This window comes from Typopeltis vanoorti, chromosome 8, assembly GCF_054136105.1.
Source record: "Typopeltis vanoorti isolate ZY-2024b chromosome 8, IOZ_Tvanoo_1.0, whole genome shotgun sequence".
Lineage (NCBI taxonomy): Eukaryota > Metazoa > Arthropoda > Arachnida > Uropygi > Thelyphonidae > Typopeltis > Typopeltis vanoorti.
The window spans coordinates 26446972-26468615 of NC_143556.1; the positions used below are offsets into that span (position 1 = coordinate 26446972).

Here is a 21644-nt window from a genome sequence, read left to right on the forward strand (position 1 = left end):
CTGAAAGTTGTTACTGTTATTTTTAGATTGATAAATATTAAGTGGAAATTACTGATTGTAATGTGAATAAGCTTATTATATAATGTTGGCGTCCCACGATGCACTCTGGACGCCATGCAGATGCCAATATAATAATAATAATAATAAAAGGTTGTCGCTGAATTTTACTGAAAAAAATGGTAGGAAGGTAGATAAAAAATAAGACATAAATCCTTCGTCATCGGAGAGCCAATATACCTCGGCATTAGTAGAATTAATACAAAGGGTAAAACGTGATGCCACAGAAAGTTTTTTTTTTTTTTTTTTAATTTTTCTTTCATATATAACAAAACGAAGCACTTAATACACAGCAAATATCTATAAAACAATATAATTATTTGATAACATTAAATGTTGTTTTTAAATTCCCACATTTCATTAAATTACTATTCGTGAAAGACTACACTCGCCATGGCGAGTGCTTAGTGCTTTCACCAGCTGTCATAGCACACTCGAGCAAGCTGCCATTGCGACCATCCAGCCACTCAGATTTCTTGGCTACGTGAGGTCGTTCAGCAATGCGAGTTCATAGAGAAGTAGACCGTTCTGTGTGGTTTGTCGTGTATAATACATGGCAAATGATAGATTTTTAATTATTTCTGTGTGTAATTCAGGCTGTCATAATTATTTTCATTCACGTAATGCAATATAAAAGTAGACAAAATTTAGAAATATTTGCACTTGAAGTATTTTTAAAAGAAATCAGTTATAAAAACACCAATACTTGTTATAAATTTTGCATGATTAATTTTGTGTAAAAACGAGTATACGAAAAAGCTTTAAGTTTATTATTAGTACCTAATTTGACTTACACGTCACAAACGTTGAAATTTATTAAGAATAATTCACCGTTCTATTATTATTATTAAATAAATCCGAGTATTAAGTCAATTTCGTAACGTTATTTTAGAAATAGGACAATAAATATTTCTGTAAAAATCATATAAAGGGTGTAAAAAATTTCAAATTAACTATTTTGTACAACAACAACATATGGGCTACGTATCACTATATTCCTTGCAGTTTTTATCTAAAACTCACTCCATAGAATCCCTCATTTTACCAATTTTTACAGAAAACAATATCACAACTTGACTAAATAACAATGAAAATTCTCAGTGTAGTTCCTATGGAGAAAAGCTACCTTCATGCATAGCCAACAGACAGAAACACAGGGAGAGCATGACACCCAGGAGATAACCAATGAACGTGGTCGATGAGAGAGAGGGTATCCCACTACAACGAATGACGCACACTCTATCACGTGGACAGAACGTTATTCTCCATTAATAAGGGCTACCTCAGAGATTCTCTTGCACTTCTAACTGTACGAGCCAAGGAAAGAAACTCTATGAATAAAGGACTTCTAGTTACTCTATTTTCTACGCTGTTTAAAGACAGGCCGCCTTCTCCCTACAAATATAAACCTCCCGATTTAGGTATCAGGTAAGAATAAAATAATATGTAAATCATAATTGAAATTAAGTTATTGTATTATATTATATTTTAAGGACTAATGACAATTTGTAACTTCCATTACATTATATCTTTCATTATGTTATTAAACTCCGATAAAATTCTTCTAGTGATCTATCCTTTATATATAATAAATATTTGTATTACTCTGCGAGTAATATAGATATAGATATATATTTCTCTGGTTATTGAACGTTAAGTTCACAGAACGGAATTACCTTTGTGTATTTAATTCTTATGGTCATTAGCAGTAAAGTTGTTTTTATAAAGGTGTTAAGGCTGCGTGAATGCAATCCCAAAAAGATTGCATTACAGTATACCATCTATTGTTACAGTGGTTACGTATCTTTGCTAGCTACCAGAGGTCGATGTGTCGCCTTCTGCAAACGCTCCTTTCTTTCAACCAAGCCAAGATAGTATTTCAGAGATTTGATACTAATTTTAGACCTGAGAATTTTTTCCCGTTGGTTACACGTATAAATTATTTAATTCCAGAGCATAGTGTGTAGAACTTTACACAATGATTTCGATTGTTAAACAGCAGTTTTTTTTTTTTTTTTTTGCTTAAAAAAAAAGTGTTTTGATACTATCAGTTGACTTATTTATATGGCTTATTAAAATGTAAGGACATTTCTAAATGGTGGAATATGTTGGTAAATTATGGTTTATGGAAAATCCTCAAGCTTGTGTCATGGATGGCTTTGTTTTACTCTCGAATGTTACTCTTCTCAGTATATCAATGTGCATAAAGAAAAATGCCATCTACTGAGTTAAAATGGCTTTATGATCTTTTCACAATAAATTTTTAAACCGTCGGAACTAAGCATCTGATTTTCACCGGAGGCTCATGAGCCACCACCCATTCGCCATTTGTTTTTTTTCCCTCCATTTTGCCTATTTTATATCCTTTCACTTATCTCATGGAACCCGTAGCTGATCGCTAGATTGCGATTTAGGTATTGGTGGCATTTTAATGTATTGCATAAGTAGATTAATTAGTGCTGACAGAGCCATTTCCTTATAGCTGCCAACAATTTCTCATTTAGGTGTTCTGTTCCAAAATCGAGCAGCAGCTTCATTCCATCTTTTTATTGTATAGAAAGATCACATTGTTTCCTCACTTATCCACGATAGTGGTTTCATCATGGGGACAGTCGCAGAACTCCTATTCCATCTGTGGAGGAACCCTTTTCAGGCGGAAAACCTAATTGGTCAGTCAATTGGAGACGGCAGTGTTTTTAATCCTTGCTCTTTCTCTCTTCATTTGACCGGCTTTTCTCCAAAACATATTAATGAACCCCATCAGCACTTTTAACAAGTGTTTAAAATAATTGAAATGAGAATTGTTAATGTAGGTGGCATACTATTTTTATTAATGTGCTTTGTACATTCTGAAACAAACTTAGTTTTGACTAAACGAATCGATCAGTTGCTGAGATCCTGACCTGAGCAATTATTCAGAATCAATTCTTCATTATAGTACTTAGTTCTAAAGATTGAAAGTCGCGTCAACTCTTATTACCGCTTTCCAGAATTTGCAGCTGAAACCGTCTTAAGTTCTGTGCGTATACTATTTTTACCACACTAGTAGGACCAATCATTCGAGGTCTCGTATTATTCAGGAGAGACTTTCGTTTGTAAAATTGCAAAGGATTCTATCCCATTCAACCAGTGTTTACAATATTCAACTAATATAAATAGTATAACGCTTTCGGGAAAGCGTTATACTATTTATATTAGTTGAATGATAACAGTTTATAGGGCAAAAGCTATTTTTCTGGCAACCTTAATAATAATGAAGGGGATACAAATCCTTTGATGTTTATCTGCCAGTAAAAGAAACTCTAAGGACTAAGATCTATGAGTTTCATACGGAAAAACTATCGGCAAATCCAAGTGTAAGTAACCACTTGGTAGTAACATAATATACAGGCACACCTTTATGGCATTCGTATAGTGAAGGTATGTAAGTTCTTTTCACTTAAATCTTGTTATCTTCCAGGTCTACCTACTCACTGATGAGACCTCAAAAAAGGTTGAAACCGGTCTGGGTAGTGACCTCTCCTCATAATGTAATTACAGTATTACATCTCCTTGGGGCTGTGTTTTTACATTATGAAAAAATATAAAGGATAGGGAGGGAGCTTGCACCACCTTTGATACGAGTTGCCTTGGTGTTGTACTACAAAGTGGTAACGTACACTTGGATTTGCCGATAGTTTTTCGGTATGACACTCAGATCTTAGTCCTAGTTCTTTAGAGTTTCCTTTACTGGCAGATAAACATCAAATGATTTGTATCCACCTTCATTATTAGTTTATAGGGCAATTTTCCGGTTGTCTTATAAATTGTATATTTATCAATGTATAGCAAAGCTTAAATTCAAATATTTATTTTAAATCCCTATTATCCACGAAAGGCTAAACCCATAGTACTTCAGCATTACGGACAAGTTTAGATAATCTGAATGGAGACACTTTTTCAACCTACTTAGTCCTCCAGTAAGCTGAATAGTTTTATCACACCGGACAACTAGATTCTTCATCCAACATCCATGCTCACTGCGGGATTCATCCCACAGACAGGCGGTCACGCTGTCTGCTCAACTAAGCATCATGGTGAATCATAATTAAATCCACATAATCGCACCAGTCGGTCTAGATGGGCGAGCACCCTGTCGTCAATAAAGCAGCAAAATATGGAGTTTCAGATAAATAACGAAACCCCCCTCCCCTTATGTTTCAAATTATAGCACATTTTTCGGGTAAAAATGAAATCTTAATTTTTTTTTTTTACTTTTGAGACCTAGTTTCAAAGTAAGTCTGTCTAGTTGACAGAGCTTACGAGAATACCTTTTTGACATAAAATGTCTTGCTTGATGACAGACTCGACCTTTTTTTTTGCTATTTTTTTTTTAAAAGGAAAAAAGCATTTTTTTTTTTTCAAATGTTACATGAATCTTTTTTGAGCTCTTGTACTTAGTTGTACACTCCTTCCCATATCGAAATAATCACTACAAAAACTAGTGTCGATCTGTCGCCGAATTATAGTGAAGTACAACCGAGGCAGGTTCATCATCACTTAAATTTACAATGCCGTCAGATAGGCATATCATAGTCGTTAAGAATGGAACAGGTGCCAGTAGCCAAAACTTACTTTAAAACGTAACTTCAAAAATAAGTATACTCAAGAGTAACAAATTATTTGCATAACACGCTGTCGTTGACATGATTGTCCATGAATAAAAAAAAAATCTCAACTGAACTGAATACATTTTAGGACAGTAACGGCACCAGTGCTCGCCTCTCTTGAAACTCTTCTTGCACTTGTTAACGAATTAACTGGGGAAAAGTCTTCATTTGCATATGGAAGGGGGGGGACGCGTCATTAAAAATAAAGGATTATTTCTCGATGTTTACCAGTATTTAAGAAATGTGGCAACCTGCAGAACAGCACTATTTAACGTTATCGGAAACCAGTGTTTAGATTCTATACGACGTTTACAAAACACATTTATGGATGACTGCACACATGAGATTAATATATAGTTGATACCGTAACTTGCTGCTGTGGACATACTATTATGTTCCCTCTCCATTCAGATATAGGTAGTTGTATAAATTGCTCGCTAGCCAAATTGTTTATTTATAAATAAATAAAATAAGCCGCTAAAGTATTAGTTTGACTTAAATTACAAACGCTCTGTTCACAAGATAAAGAATCTACGCTGCTTCCATGAAAATTGCTGTGCGTGTTCAATGTCGCTTGCATCGAATTTTGGAGAGGTGTTATTGCGCTTCCATTATAAATATAAAACCTCTTAACCTAGCCTCCTCTTAGTCTTCCGTTTTTATCGAGAATTCTAGACTTACGGATGACGAGCTGCCGCAATTTCATATTCCTACTCCTAAAGGTTTCATTGTTTGAAAAGGTTCTGCCCTCGACTTCCTAAGTTGTAGGATTAACTCCGAGGGGGAATCCTAGTAGATCAGATCTAAGCTGGAAACCGGCCGAAAGTCTTAAGTCTATTCAGCCGAGAAGAAATCCAACCCTCTTTTATCTAATGTCATGGAGAGCATACAGCCAAATAATTTTTCTTTAATATGCATCAATACTTATTACAATTTATATCCCATTTGCAAATGAGCCAAGTATTTCTCTTGGTGCAACCTGCAACTGTCACGTAGATGCTCGATTTCTGCAATTCGAACTTGTCCACCTGGATGATTTTTGGATTAGATACGTTTAGGCTGGCATTGCCAATTGAATGTGCCACATTGGTGGTACATTTCTGCAGAAACAACTCGGTGAGGAGTCTCATGCAGGCGTGAATGGCAGAAGTAAAAGGTCATGCTTTCGACTGAGCTGGCTATTGGGATTTACTTTATTATTGCAACTGCTTTCGGGAAAAGATATCGCCTACGAAACTGGAAGAAAAGGACACGGGAATAATAGCATCGTTCTATATGGAATTATCTAAACTATGCAGCTCCAACGTTGATGGGTTAGAATCCCACCACAAGCGTGGATGTTTTACGAATATTTCAGATGGTCATGAATTTCCTCATCCATTGATCATTACTGTGTGCTTGAAGCATGAAATCGCTTAAGTGTTGCGTTTCGTCTCCAGAACAGCGTTTCTGTATTACCTTACTCTTAAATAAGCCAGTTCTTAGGCCGATTTGCCCGTATAATGGATGAAAAACACGTTTCCAGGAGTAAACTCCTGCTGTCTGTATGAGATCAGCTTATTTTTCCACTGAAATAGTCCATAAAGATGTCCTTCGTAACAACGAGAATCGAACTAGTTTTCTAACCACAGGGATCAATATCCTGTCGTTCTTCAATTCATAGAAACTTGATAGTAGGTAAAAAGATGTAATTATTCCTGTAGGCAAAACGATTGTTAACGCTAATTTAGAGTATCATTATAATCTATATCCTTAAAAAAGATATAGAAAGTGCAAAGATGTGACCAGACATTCTGTAATGAGTTACTTTTGTAAGAATTCAATTTTATAGGTTACAAACCTTAGACAAATCGCTCATGACGATTTTACTGGAATCAGTAAAGCTGTTAAAGTAATGATAATTAATTTATAATGGCTACTTTACCAGAAATTACTGGGAACACGGATTTTCTTTTAGCTACTGGATTATTTATTTTATTTCGCAGGCATTGATTAGTGTAAATGATATTCCTTATTTATACAATTGTGAATATTTATCTATAAATATGTTTGCATATTTATTTTACTGTTGAGAACAAAGTGCATTTCATTTGAAGATTATTTGCACTGACGGCGATGCAATGTTTACTCCATTGCATTCATGAACAAGCTGAAGTTATAATTTCAATGTTGGCACACAAATGATTTGAAATTTGCTTCTGGACACCAACCTGAGTATCCTAATGAATAGTCTGTGGCACTCCAAAGCCTTATGTACCAGGTTATCGTCATTTTTCTTTTGCACGTACCTCCTGATAACACTGATCTATGAGAAACTTCGTTTTGCTAATTACCAAATTTCATCGCTGGGCTTTTAATCTACTCAAGTTATAATCGCATTCCGAATTTCTCAATACCTCATAGGTACTCCATCTGTTTCCAACGTGGTGACGGTGCACCTATGGCTATTTGGGTGGACCACTAAACTATTGTTTTTAGTAGTCACTTTTTTCCTGCAGTCTTTCAATGCTTTCCCTCAGAAATCGGTCGGAAACAGGAGGAAATTCTGAGGGTGGGAGCAAGTTGTGAAATCTGAAGATTGGTTGAGTTCGCTCTAGCTTGTTGAAACATTACTTCATTGAACATTTCAGATCTGAGGGTTTTAAGTGACATTACGCTTTATTTAATGATTCATAAAATCTTGATACTGGCTAAAGTTGCCTGTAGTACTGGATGAAATTTTAAGGCAGAACAAATTATGTTTGCGTCCCCCTCCTTTTTTTTAAGTGTACTAAGTACACCGGTCTGCACTGTTAACGTGCTCTACTATAGCACACTAATTGGGATGGTGTGTGTGTTGGGGGGGGGGAATCTAAAGGATTATATAATCCGGAATCCTGAAAAATGGACTACTGCCTAAAAACAACTGTGCATCCGTGCGACAGATTGATTTCGGCAAACTGCCGCTAGTTGAGCAGAAACGCTGTATGCACTCGCCTAATCAGGTATTATAAAAAAAAAAAAAAAAAAAAAAAAGACATCCAACGTTCTAAAAAAAGATGTGAACATGCTTAACGATCACTTCCGTCCCTCAATTCCATCTCTGATCCCTGGTTTTCTCATTTCTTCCAATATGATTAAAAACGTCGTGGTCGCGAATACAGGAAACTTCATTGCTGAAGTCATGTATATAACATTCTCCTTTAAGAGCATTTTAGTCTGTACATTGCTTTGAAAATGTTTATTACTGATTCATAACGTGGTTTTTCTGTCAGTGATATTGTTAAATCAACGCATTGCAGCAGTCTCAAACGACTCTCCCTCCCTACATGAAAAACTTTTTTTTTTTTTTTTTTTTTTAATTCCTGACAAACCTTTCAGCGAGATAAATGAAATTGATGCCATTTAGCTTAAATGGGTTAATACGAAAATAGTTTATTCTCGAACGTTCTCAATGTTAATTTCCGTATACCAGATGCTCAGTCATTGTGAAATAATAGTATGTGCTTTATATATAATTATTAGCATTTCGCAGCATTATTTTGGACACAAGTATTGTGGCAGTGCTCCTTAATTGAAACGAGTCAACCTAGAGCCGAAACGTCTTACGACAGTGGTGTAATCTCGATAGCGAATGCGCGGGCATCTCTACTCTAGAAGCGCCGCCAATTTAGCTGTCACTTTATCTATTTATATTATTTCCTATTTTGTATACATTCCAGCAGTCACCGGATGTGAAAAGAGTTGAGCGAAACCATTCAAAAAATATGAATAACGTAATTATCAAGAAAATTTAACTTTGTTAAATTTAGTTTTCTATTGCTTCAGGTGGGAATAGATACTTAAGGTCCAGCTTGCTGTCATTCCAAAAATATTTATTTTGCGCTATTTGCTTGTCTTCAGAGACCCGTGAAAAAAATGTAAACATCGAATATCTGGTAAGTTATTAGACAAAACAATCGATGAGTTCTCTCCATAGATTTCGCAAAACAATTTAGTTACTAAAATAGTAGTAGTATGTGTTTGTTTACGCAACTTGCGAAGATCTCTTAGGATAAAAACATCTCGCTAATTATTAATTATAATGAAGAGCCAAAGGCTTCAATTCGGCGACATGAACTTATTTAAGTTAAGGGATATTATATCCCATATAGTTTCTTAGCCGAATAAGAAACTCAGAGTTTCATGCCGAATATAGAAATTTTATATAGTTTCTATATTCGGTATGAAAGGCTAAGAAACAATATGGGATATAATATCCCTTTAACTTAAATAAAAATCTCGCTAAGTTTAGCTTATTAGGAACCTGTACAATTGCTTTTCCAAACTTTTATCTTGGTAAATTTCAGGGGTGGCTCGTGCATAGGCACTGCAGAATCCCCAATTTTTCTCGATATATAAATAATTATTTGATTGTAATATTTAACAATCCTATACAATTCTCTTATTTTTTTTTTTTATAAAAAAATAATAAAAATCCATCTTGCAGCACTGTTCACCACAGATTGCTATACGCGCAAGCGTATGTACGAGCGAGCTATTAGCGAAATGCGGCACTGTTTATATGCAATTTACGCCAGTAGTAGTGCTTATCGTATTTACTCCGTGTCTTTTAAATATTTCGACCTTACAATTAAAGGCATAACCTTTGTTAGTTTTTATTTTAGAACATTATTGGGGTTATTGACAATTATGACCTCAGAAATGCAACCTCAAGAAATAAGTTGTGACTGTAAGAGAACTACAAAAACTTAAATTTTCAGTTGATTCTCGCTGAGAAAGTTTCTATTAAAATAAGAGGCCAAATTTTACTCGATATTCAGATATCTCAGCCAGGAATAAGCAATGATAAGTACAATTCTGGGAGAGAAGAGGTAGTCGAATTCTGAAAAAAATGGCGACCCGTGTGTTAGTGTTTTGTGTCGTGTATTATTGATGATGGAATTAAGAGTCAGATGAGTCATTGTGTTGTTAATTAGTGGCGATAGTTTTGAATGATAAATGATATATACAGAGGTAAGTGTTCTTCATTTTCTGAGGTTTTTTAAGGTGAAATATTTGCTACCGATGCTGGTAGATCGATTTGATCTACGGGATATATATATATATATATAGAGTAACATTTTATTGCTGGTAGACACCTAAGAGTCTACGGGATCTGCTAGTGGACCCTCAAAAGTCCACAGGATTGTCTTTGCCTGCTCGGGGCACCTGAGGGATCTCTACTTTTTCTCCATCTGTGTCTCAACACATTTTAAATTCTTGAAATGGCAAAACTTCTAAATGAGACCAAATTCGAAGAAGTTTACAGGGAATTCCTCAGACTGGGAAAGCTACTGAGTGATAATTGGCCGGGAAAAGTTAAACTGTATGACACGTTTCCCCCCGAATGTGTCTCAGACGCTGTCGCTGAAGATCATTTAGAGTCGATGCCTTCTACTCCTTCAGACTTTGTAGAAGTGCGTGCTCGCAAAAAGCGAAGAACAACAGAAGAACCGCACAATGACAATACTGTAATGGAACAGAGTTCGGACGCCGCTACTTCTCCCAAAGAAAAGGTACCTCCGGTCATCCTTAGAGAAAAACAAAAGTGGGCAGCTTTACGATCCACAATGTCCAATCTGCATATTGGCTTCATTAAGGCCAAAAACATGGATGAAGGCATAAAAATTCAGCCAGCAACTGTGACAGACTATAGAAGGTTGACCAAGGAACTGGACGACAGAGGCATCCAGTATCATACCTTTGCGCTCAGTTCCGAAAAAAAATTTAAAAGTAGTCATTCGTGGTGTCTGTGAAGACATTGACACAGCAGAAATCGCTGCTGACCTAAATTCTCAGGCTCTGCCACCTGTCAAGGTCAGCAGAATGTACAAAACAGACAAAACTCCCATGCCATTAGTCCTTGTTGAGATTCACAAAATATATAAGGATATCTACAACTTAAAAACAATCTGTGGTCTCATCGTCACACCGGAACCACTCCGTAAAAGATCATCTTCTGGGCAGTGCCACAGGTGCCAAAAGTTTGGCCATGCCCAGAATCTATGCAGAGCAGAATATAGATGTTTAAAATGTGGAGACAGCCACCCAACCAATACCTGCACTAAGCCAAGGACCACCTCGGCCAAATGTGCCAACTGCAGTGGCCCTCATCCGGCGAACTACAAAGGATGTACTCAACACCCAAAGAACAGACGGATGGAGGCAATCAGTCAGCCCTCCTCCTACAGTACAAGAACACCAGCAGCCCAGACATCAAAACTGGAGACTCTGCGGCCACAGTCGGAGACCTCCAACCAAAAGCAAACAAGAAGTTATGCCGATGTGACCCGTACAATTAGGCCAATTCCATAACATAATCAACCAAGAGCACCTAAAAACCTAACAGCTATTATCACGGCCTCACTAGCAAACATGCTACAAAATTTTAGCTTATCAAACCCTACTGAAACCTCCACTAAAAGATTTCTTCGTGAAACACAGGTCATCCTCACAGCTCTCATAAATGAATAGAAACAAACTCATTCCAGCATCTCTTCAAATAGTTGCTTGGAATGCAAATGGCCTCAAAAACAAAATCCTGGAACTCCGTGCCTTCACATCTAGGTATCAGCCAGATGTTATTCTAATTAGCGAAACTCATCTAAGACCCTCAGACAATCCTACAATAAGGGGCTATCGCCTATACAGAAATGACAGACTACTCTACAGAGGCGGTGGCACTGCCATCTTCATTAAAAACTACATTAAGCACCACTCTGTGAGCATTCCTTCAACCACTAACCTTGAGCTCACAGGAGTGGAAGTAGTCACCAGCTCCACTGGCAAACTGAAAATCTACTCAGCTTACAACCCTCCCCAAAAATCTCTACTTCACTCTGATCTAAATGCCATCTTAGGCATCAGAGGGCCCACCATTATTGCCGGGGATCTGAATTCCAAGCATCCTGCGTGGAATTGTTCAACCACAAACAAGAATGGTTGCATCCTTTTCAATTACTTAGGATCAAGCAACGCTGTTGTGGCAGGTCCCACCGAACCAACTCATCTCAGTACGTTCGGCACTGCTGACATCCTGGATATAGCTATCCTGCAGGATATTAAACTTCAGTACAGTATCATATGTATGGATGAACTATCATCCGATCACAATCCAATTCTACTACAGCTGGGAAATCATGAATTCCCGTGTCCTCCTTCTCACTCCTACATTGTATGGGAAAGACTGTCAGCCGCACTCAAGGATTATATTGGACCTGTTCCTCACATGTGCACAAAAGAAGTAGAAACTGCAGTTACAAATCTCACACAACAAATTAATTCTGCTATAATGGTAGCTTCCTCCTACAAATCTGCCCGCAAGCCAGATCGTTTGCCTGAAGACATCATGAACTTAATTAGAGATAAAAACAGAGCTCGAAAAAGATTCCGTAACACGTGTGCACCACAAGACAAAACAAATCTAAACAGACTAAATGGGGCAGTAAGAGATGCACTGAAAGCTCATAGAGACTATGTATGGGATGAAAAGTTATCCTCCATTTCACCTAGTGATCACTCCATCTGGGGACTACTGAAAAATACCAAAAACAAAGGCAGATCCCTTCCCCCAATATTAACTGATCAGGGCCTTGCTCACACAGATGTGGACAAAGCAGAGGTTATAGTGCACAGCTTGGAAGAGCAATGCAGGCCTTCGTATGGAAACCTTGACTTTGACCACATAAGATTCACAGCAAGGTCAGACACTCACTCAAACTTCCTATCACCAGCACTGACCATATTGCATCAACATCACCTGCTGAGATATATGACATTATTAAAAATTTAAAGAACAAAAAAGCTCCTGGACCAGACTGCATTACTAATCGTGTGATTAAACTTCTGCCCCGGAGGGCAGTAGTGTACCTGACCAGTATAATAAATGCAATTTTAAGATTTCACTATTTTCCTTCCACCTGGAAACTGGCTGACGTAATTCCCATACATAAGCCAGGCAAAGACTCGCACCTATCCCAAAATTATCGTCCAATCAGTCTCATCTCAAATCTGGGTAAGGTTGCAGAGAAGGTCATCCTCTCACGACTTCAGACCTCAATAAATGACCTAAACATCCTTCCAAAAGAACAGTTTGGTTTTAGGCAACACCATAGTACTACCCAGCAAATCCACAGAATTGTTGAATACATCACAACCAGCTACAACTGGCGCCAGTGCACAGGTGCTGTTTTCCTAGACTTATCCAAAGCATTTGACAAAATCTGGCATTTTGGACTCCTGCACAAGCTTATCTCAGCCAGCATCTCACCTGAAATGGTTCATTTAATCCACTCATATCTTCAAAATAGATTAATGCAAGTAAAAATCAACGGTTCTACATCCTCCCAGCGCCACATCTTTGCTGGAGTGCCGCAGGGATCTCTACTGGCTCCATTACTGTTCTCTATATACATGTCAGACATCCCGCACAATCCGATGACTTCCATTTTGGCCCTATATGCGGACGATACGGCAATACTAACCAGATCTCTCTGACCCCTTTTCATTACCAGAAAGCTTCAAGAAAACATTCTAAAGCTAGAGGGTTGGTTCTCTAAGTGGAGATTGGAAGTCAACCCCCAGAAAAGCTCAGCCGTTCTTTTCTCAAAAAGGCCAATGTCTCCTGTAGGAGATTTGTTACTATTCAATACTAAAATTCCCTGGCAGTCAGAAACAAATTACCTGGGTGTAATTCTCGACAAAAAGCTATCTTTCAATCAGCACACCAAGTCTGCATGCACAAAGGCATCTAAAGCCATAGCACAGATCTATCCGCTAATTAATAGAAATAGCAAGCTCAGCAACAGAATCAAATTACAACTATACCAGATGACAATTCGTCCTATAATCACCTATGCCTCTCCGGCCTGGAGCCACACCTCTAATGCTAACATCATCCAAATACAGAGAGTGCAGAACAAGTGCCTGAGAATGATTTTGAACGTCCCGTGGTATGTTAGAAACATTCAACTCCACAGAGACACAAATATTCCCTATATTTTCTCTTTTCTACGATCCTTAGCCACCAAGTTTTTCCTAAAGACGTCCACACATCCCAACGATTTGGTTCAACAAGCTACAGCATACGATCCAATGGACATATTCAAATATAGAAGACTAAAAGCTATATTGGCCTCCTTTAGTGATGCATAATCTCCATGCCCATTCAGGGCGAGCAATCTGCTCATAAATTTTACCTTCACTGCAACCACAACAGATAGCGGGGAATATGAAAAGCATCTTGCTTCACCCCTAAAGACATAAATGTCAATGATAAGTACATTAGAAGTTTTAACACAGAGTGGTATAAAAAGAAAAGTTGGCTATGTGGTTGTGAAGTGAAAAATGCACTATTTTGTTTTCCGTGTTTGTTGTTTGGGGGTGATACGAAATAGACAAAGGATGGTTTTTTTTTTTAATATAAATAAAAGGAAAGGAAAAACATGAAACTTCAAAAAAAATATTAAAAATGTAGTTTCTTTGTCGCCTTTAGGAACTGTAGATATTAAACAAACAAATTTAGTGAGGCCTACAGAATTTCAATTAATGAGCATAACAAAAAGTTGCTAAAACCCGTGAAATTTTATCCAAGATAATTGACTGCAGTAGCATTCAGGATTTAATCTTGGGGAGGTGGGATACTAATTTTCCTTTTATTTTAATTCATTTTAATTTTCCTAATTAAATGAATTTTAGTTAGGAAAAGATTTTTGGAATATTTTCTAGTGTTTTTTTTTTCCCCTTTAGGGGAGGGCCAGGGCCCCTTGGTTGACTATGTTATTTTGTGTAAATTTTGAAATTCCTTTACGTGTACATGACGAAAAAGATGATTCGGCAAATCCAGGTCTATTTAGGGATTAGTGAATTTTGTGGAGGGGGAATGACCTGTTGGGTTGCAAAGCAGAGATGCTGTTCAGATCTCAAACTTACAGTACTACAAATAATTTAACTATTTTACTTATTTATTCTTTTCAGGCAGAAATACGCATGCTATCATTAAAGCAAAAAATACATAATTTCTCTTATGACTTACTTTCTTGATTGTACAGTAATTTCATCCTCTCAGTATTTGACAAGCATAGCAATAATTTGCTTTTCTCAAGGTTCAATCCAGTTGCTAATCCAAACTGTAATATCCTAAAGTGTTTATCTTCCAGGTATAAAAATCAAGCTGGAAAATGAGATTTCAGTCAAGTTGTCATGGCTTCGTGCTTTAGTTGTTTCTGTCGTAATTCCAAGCAAATAAAAAAAAAAGGGGGGTGGATCAGTTAATGTCAATACTTAAAATAAACCTGTCAATGCACTTTACTCTCCAAAGGGAGTAGGTGAGACTATTTAGTCCTAAATAACTGGGGCTTGCCCTTCCTTAGCCAATCATAGATAGTTGGCCAAGACCATCAATGATTTTCAACACTGTATGTTCTTTGCAGTGTCTCTGGGAATCATTGGTTCACCTCTATAAATTGTGCAGCCTTCTGGTTCTTGTTATAAATGCCCAAAGTAAAGCAGCCATTTCATGAGGAATACAAAGTTCAAGCAAGAAAGGTGACTAGGAAGGGAAAATTCTGGAAGGGATAATTAGAATGAGAAGAGTCTAGCATTACAGACAAACTGAAGAAAATTTTTTGCCATGTGTTTTAGCAAAGGAAGTAATGATTGTGGATGAATGGTCTTGCTAGATGAAAAAGGAAATTTATTGACCAAGGCAAATGAGGGAAGTTTCCCTTAATGCATAGCATCATACATGTCTGCAAGGAGATGTGCTTTGCATTATGGGGGATACTGCGATAAGGAGTAATGAGCGCTTGGTCCACCTTTACTAAGAGTTGCCTAGGTTCTGAAGATACTTCAGGTGCACATTTTGTTTGCTTACACTGGATAAAGGATTAAACTACACTTATATTTATTATAGTCTAACCCAAGTGGAAAATAAACTTCCAACATCTTTTGCTAAATCCAGAGTAATTTAATAATAAGGTGGTAAACCTTTTGGCAACTCATAAGTAAATGTGATCTCTACATTGCTTCTGGGTCTGGCTCCCACTGACGAGACCCCAATAAAGGTAGAAACTGGTCTGGGTAGTGGCCCTTCCCTTGATGCATAGTATTATACATCTCCACAAGGAGATGTGCTTTGCATTATGGGAGATACTGAGATAAGGAGTAATGAGAGCTTGGTCCACCTTTACTAAGAGTTGCCTCAGTTCTGAAGATACTTCAGGTGCACACTTTGTTTGCTTACACTGGATAAAGGATTAAACTAAATTTATTATAACAAGGAGAATGATATTGTAGAGATTAAATGGTTACTTTATGAAGTGGATGCATTTCCAATAAGTACTCTGGATGTCAACAAGGCTGTGGGATTGTAGGAAATTTTGGCACGAGTCTTACGGGAGTATGCTAAAGAATTAACAGCTCCTTTGACTAGGCTATCTAATGATGCAATAAGAAAACTCCCCAGGGAGTCGAAGGAGGTAAGATAGTGGCATTGCATACCAAAGGCATCAAATTATAGACCAGTTTGTGTTACTTCTATGGTTTTTAGAGAAATTGGTAATATCATAAACTGGGCAGATGAAAAATAAGATCTTAAGGTCAGCATAGATTTAAGGGGTGCTCTTGTTTCAGTAATCTCATTGACTTTTATGATATAGTAACAAGATTGGTTGAGGGAAATGCATATACTGTAATTTTTTTAGATTTTGCAAAGGCATTTGATAGGGTACTACATGATAAACAGATATTTAAGCTGCAATGTATGGATTTGGATATTAAGTTGGGGTGGATTGGCAATAGGTTGTCTGATGGATATCAAAGGGTTGTGTGTGGAGGGGTAGTATCATGGAAAAGTTACTAGTGGAGTTCCATAGGGTTCTGTGCTGAAACCACTATTTTTCAACCTTTATATCCATGATATTGTCACTGAAATTTAAGGAGATATTCAATTCTTTGCAGACGTGAAGCTGGGGAAGATTGAGTAATGCTGATGTACTGGCTCTTTTAGGAGGATCTGAATAAACTGGAAATGTGGGCAGATAGATGGGGATGTCAGTTTAATGTTGCTAAATGTAAGATTTGAATTCTAGGAACTGCAGACCGTAACATGAGCTTTAACTGGAGAAAGTTAAAGCATGATGTTGGGGTTATGGTGGATTGAAATATGAAATTTAAGGGACATGTTGTAAAGGTGATTAAAACAACTTGAAGGATTGCTATGATATTAAGATGAACATTAATCAGCAAAGATAAAATGATAGTGATTCCACTCTATAAGGTCCTCCTAATCAGGGCACATCTGGACTATTATGGTCACCTGGATTTAAAGGGATGAAGATACTTTGGAAAGGGTGTAGAGGCAGTTAGCAAAATGCCTAGCTACTATAAGGACAGAATGAAGTCATGTAATCTGCAGAGTTTGGTAGATAGAAGGCAAAGGGGTGATAAGATTGAGACATTTAAGCTCTTGAAAAGTATTTACTGGATGGATAAGATTTTTCAGATTGTGGAAAACAAGTTAGTGGTAAGAATTAGAGGCCATCTCTAGATATTGCTCAATGAAGTGGTGAATAAGAGGACAAGGTTTTTTGTGTGTAGAGTGGTGGAAAGTGGAATGCATTGGCTGAGTATGTTGTGAATGAGTTTAAGCTTCAGTATGATCAATGTTACAGGCAGGAGAGATTTTCCTTTAGTCTGGATTTTTGTAATATATGTATACTTATTTGCGCTGTAATGTAATGCATGTCTCTTATGTATACTTATTCACGCTGTACCAAGCTATTTTTAACCTGGTTTTACTCCATTTCCCAAGTAAGCAAACAGACAAGTCAAGTTTGCACCTGCATGATGAGACCTCAATAAAGGTAGAAACCGGTCTGGGTAGTGGCCCCTTGCCTTTAATACAAAGCATCGTACATCTTCTCCAGGAGATGTGCTTTGCATTAAGGGTAAATACTAAGATTAGTGATCAGAGCTTATTCTACTTTTACCATGAGTTGCCTTGGTCTTGCATTACGTGCAGGGTCAGTTAGACTTGCAAGTGCAAACTTGACTTGTTTGTCTGTTTGCTTACTTGGGAAATGGAGTAAAACCAGGTTAAAAATAGCTTGGTATCTTTTAACATTTATTATACCCAAGGTAAAATACTTTTGGAGGATTTTTATTTATTAGTTATTTTATGTTTTTTGTGATTAATCAATGAAATGCTGGTTGCCCATAAATTTTATTCAACCCACCTGTGAAAAAGGATAGCAGGTGCCCAATAATTGAGCAACACAGCACTAATAGTAGATTCAGAGCAGAGAATTAATGAGAAATCAGGTTTAATTTATTTTGTTCAATATAATGTACATTTATTGAAAATGTAAATCATTACTAACTTTAATTATTAAAATCTAATGAACCTTCTCAGTTTTTTGCAAAGCAAAAAAATGTATCTGCTCCTGTTTCAAATCACTAAGTGAAGCAGTGGTGATCTACATTGAAAAATTACCACTTGGATTTACCAAACATTCAAGTTGCACAGTAGGCTTCAAACCTGTATCTTATTGGTAACAAAGTGGAAACATTATGCATTGGTCACTCAGTAGCTATGTTAAGTAGTATGAATTAAAGATGCCAGGAAATTATATTCTTGATATAATCCTTTATCCAAGTGTAAACAAATAATGTTTGTGTGTGAAGTTTCTTCACAGCTGGGCTACTTTTGTATAGAGGCTTTGTATTGCCACATCAATTGCCTTAGTATCCCATAATGCAGTTGGGCTGGAGGCCTAATAACTACTTCCCAAATCTTGCAAAAATTAACACAACTATATTTATTTAAATTAGGCTGTTTTTCAAATCTTGATTATAAAAAGTCAAGTTTGTATACATCCATTCTCCTTTTCCCAGTCTGCCAATCTATCCAAATCATCCTGTGAAATTTTGACATCTGTATTAACTATTGCTCTATCCAACTTTGCATCATCAGCAAACAACTAAACAGTTCCTCTTAGATCCTTTCCTATATTGTTAATGAACAAATTAAACAGTGTTCCAAGAAAAGAACCCTATGGCACCACTACTCAAGCTTTCTTGTGGACTCTACTCCTGAATAAACTACTCTGATCTCTATCAACCACCTTCCCATCATCTCACCAACCCTATATCCATTTCCATGTGCTACAGTTTACTGATTAGAATTCCATGTGGTATCCTATCAAAGGTTTGCACCTTTTTTTTTTTGATAGGATAGTTCAGCAGTATTACTGTAACCATTTCCTTTATCCACCTCAGCTGTCACTTTATTAAAAAATTGTGAGGCATGAGCTACCCTTCACTATTCCACTCTGCCATATACTACTCTCTGGTGTCTGTCCATCAGCCATCTCCCTATCCATGCTTCATATCCATTTCCATCCAGTTTTGTAAAGTTTATTTATTTTAAAATGTGAATAAGGTTCTAAGACGAGGGAACTATCCTTTACAAAGCCATACTGCCCACTGTAGAATATCTTACCCCCATCAACAGACTGTTGTATTTTACTTTTCACCAACTTTTCCAATACTTTAACCACTCCAGATATTAATTGATCTGTAGTTTGCTACTCTGTCATGGCCTCCTTTATACAATGATACTATCTTACTCCCTTGGAACCCTGCCAGAACTGAGACTTAGATTGAGCAACTTTGTCAGAGGCAATGTCAATTCTTTTGCATAGCACACTGACTGATATGCCATCCAGTCTTGCTGCTGTGGTCACATGCATATTTTTTAATATGTTGAACATGTCATTTTAATATGCTGAACATGTTTATCTACCTCAATGTTAATATAAATCTGTTACATCAACAACTGTAGAATAACCACCTGGATGGATACACATTTGCAAAATGATCTCTCTAAGAAGCACTACTTAACTTTCATATTGACAGATAAATGATTTCTTGACTCCACAATTTTATTGATTCAGTGTGGCAATTTTTCATATGACCTTCAAAAGCCAACTTAAGTTTTGGGATAGAAGCATGGTCACACACTGCTCAAAGGGTTAAGGAAATGGTGGTGGTGCCTCTGTACAAGGCATTGCGATGTGGAAATGGTAAAAGATCCAGAGATGAATAACCAAAGTGATATTACGACTAGAATGCTGGTTATGCGAAACCATTGAAATATAATTCCCTCGTCCTAAAAATAGTTCAGGAGCAAACTTGTTTGCTTACACTTGGATAAAGGATTAAACCAAGTATATCGCCTGCTTAACGTGAGATTTGATTAATGCGTCGAAATTAATTGTGACAATCCCTTGATATACGCGTCAGGAGTTTTAACGTGCCTTTAAATTTACCAAAATTCCATAAAATACGACATCATTGTTACAAACCATGGACGTGGGCGTCAATCCAACTTTCAAAGCCTATTTTAAGACATTCTCAAAGGCAGAAACAACAACGGGAGAAAATGTAATTAGGCTCCAAGAAGTTTGTAAAAATTTTAACAATAAACATGTAATTGAAAACATTCATGACTCGTGAGCAAGTATCTTCTAGCTAGATTTGTTGGGGGGGGGGGAAGTAGAGATACAGTCCTTATGGAGGCAGTTGAATGTAAGAATGAATATAATATGACAGAGCAAATAAGGACAACAAATCTGAGTGGGATAGTTAATATAAGGCATCAAGGTAGGGTTGGGGCTAATGGGGTCTTAAATTCATGTACACTAATACTAGGAGTATTAGGAACAAGAAGGAAGAGTTTTTGGCCATGGTTGGCACTTCCAGACCACAGGTTATAGGTATTAGTGAAACATGGCTGACTGTAGATGATATAACTAGTGGGATTGAATGTGATGGGTATAGTGTGTTCAGGAATGACAGAGAATAAAATGGGGGCAGGAGTATTGTTGATGATAGCTGATGAGCTCCAGCCAAGGAGAATAGAAGTTGAATTGCAGGATAGAGAAAAGAGCACATTTGAGGCCATTTGGTGTGAGATTGTGGCTAGCAGAACTAAATATACAATTGGGTGCTGCTATAGACCAGGTGATGGAAAAGATGGTGGTGACGGTATGCACAAGCAAATAGAAGAAATGGGTGGAAGGAGGGTGATTATTATGGGAGATTTCAACTATGGTCGCATTGATTGGAGTGAGGAGAGGACACATGGGAGGAAGGAACTGGATTTTATGCGGTTATTAAGGGATAACTATCTGCGACAGCATGTAATGGAAAATACTAGGGGTCAGAGAGTGCTTGACCTAGCAATTACATCTGAGGATTTGGCTGTAACAAATATGACCACATTCCCACCAATCGGTGAGAGTGATCATAGGGTCTTAACTTGGGAGGTGGCTAAAGGTGTAGAATTTTCAATTAAGACAGGGTACATGTGGAATTATCGGGCTGGAAAGTATGACATGCTTAGGAGTTTGATTGGTTCAGTGCCATGGCATGTACAACTGCAAGGACTAGAAGTTGATAGTGCATGGGAGGTAGTTAAGCAAGTGCTTGCATGAAGCAATGGCTGACTGTATACCTAGAGTCCGAATAATAAATCAAGTAGGGGTTAAATGGATGAATAACACCATTAAGCTTGAGTTGCAAAAAAAGAAACAACTATGGAGGGAATTTAAGGAGAAGGGTGACCGGCAGGCACATGAACGGTATAAAGCGCAGGCCAGAAGGGTGACGAGTGTGGTAAGAAAAGCAAAAAAGGATTACGAAAGAACATTGGCCATGCAGGCTAAAGAGAATCCTAAACAGTTTTTTAGATATGTAGCAAGTAAAAGGAAAAATGTACATGGCAGATTGATTTTAAAGAATGCTGATGGTAGGGAGGTAACTGAATTAGTTGAGTTACTGAGCGAGCACTTTGCAAAAGTATATCATCCAGGTGGTGACATTGCAGAAACGAATAAACCAGTAGATTATACGGGA

General features: G+C 37.2%; 1 protein-coding gene across 1 annotated transcript in view; it reads left to right on the forward strand.

The window, feature by feature from the left end:
- Positions 1 to 1335: 1335 nt before the first annotated feature.
- Positions 1336 to 21644, forward strand: part of LOC150103867 (glutamine synthetase-like) — a 61313-nt gene continuing 41004 nt past the window's right edge. The window contains exon 1 of the mRNA XM_090397160.1: positions 1336 to 1485. The gene's annotated coding sequence lies outside the window, so the exon portion shown is untranslated. The remainder of the gene's footprint in view (positions 1486 to 21644) is intronic.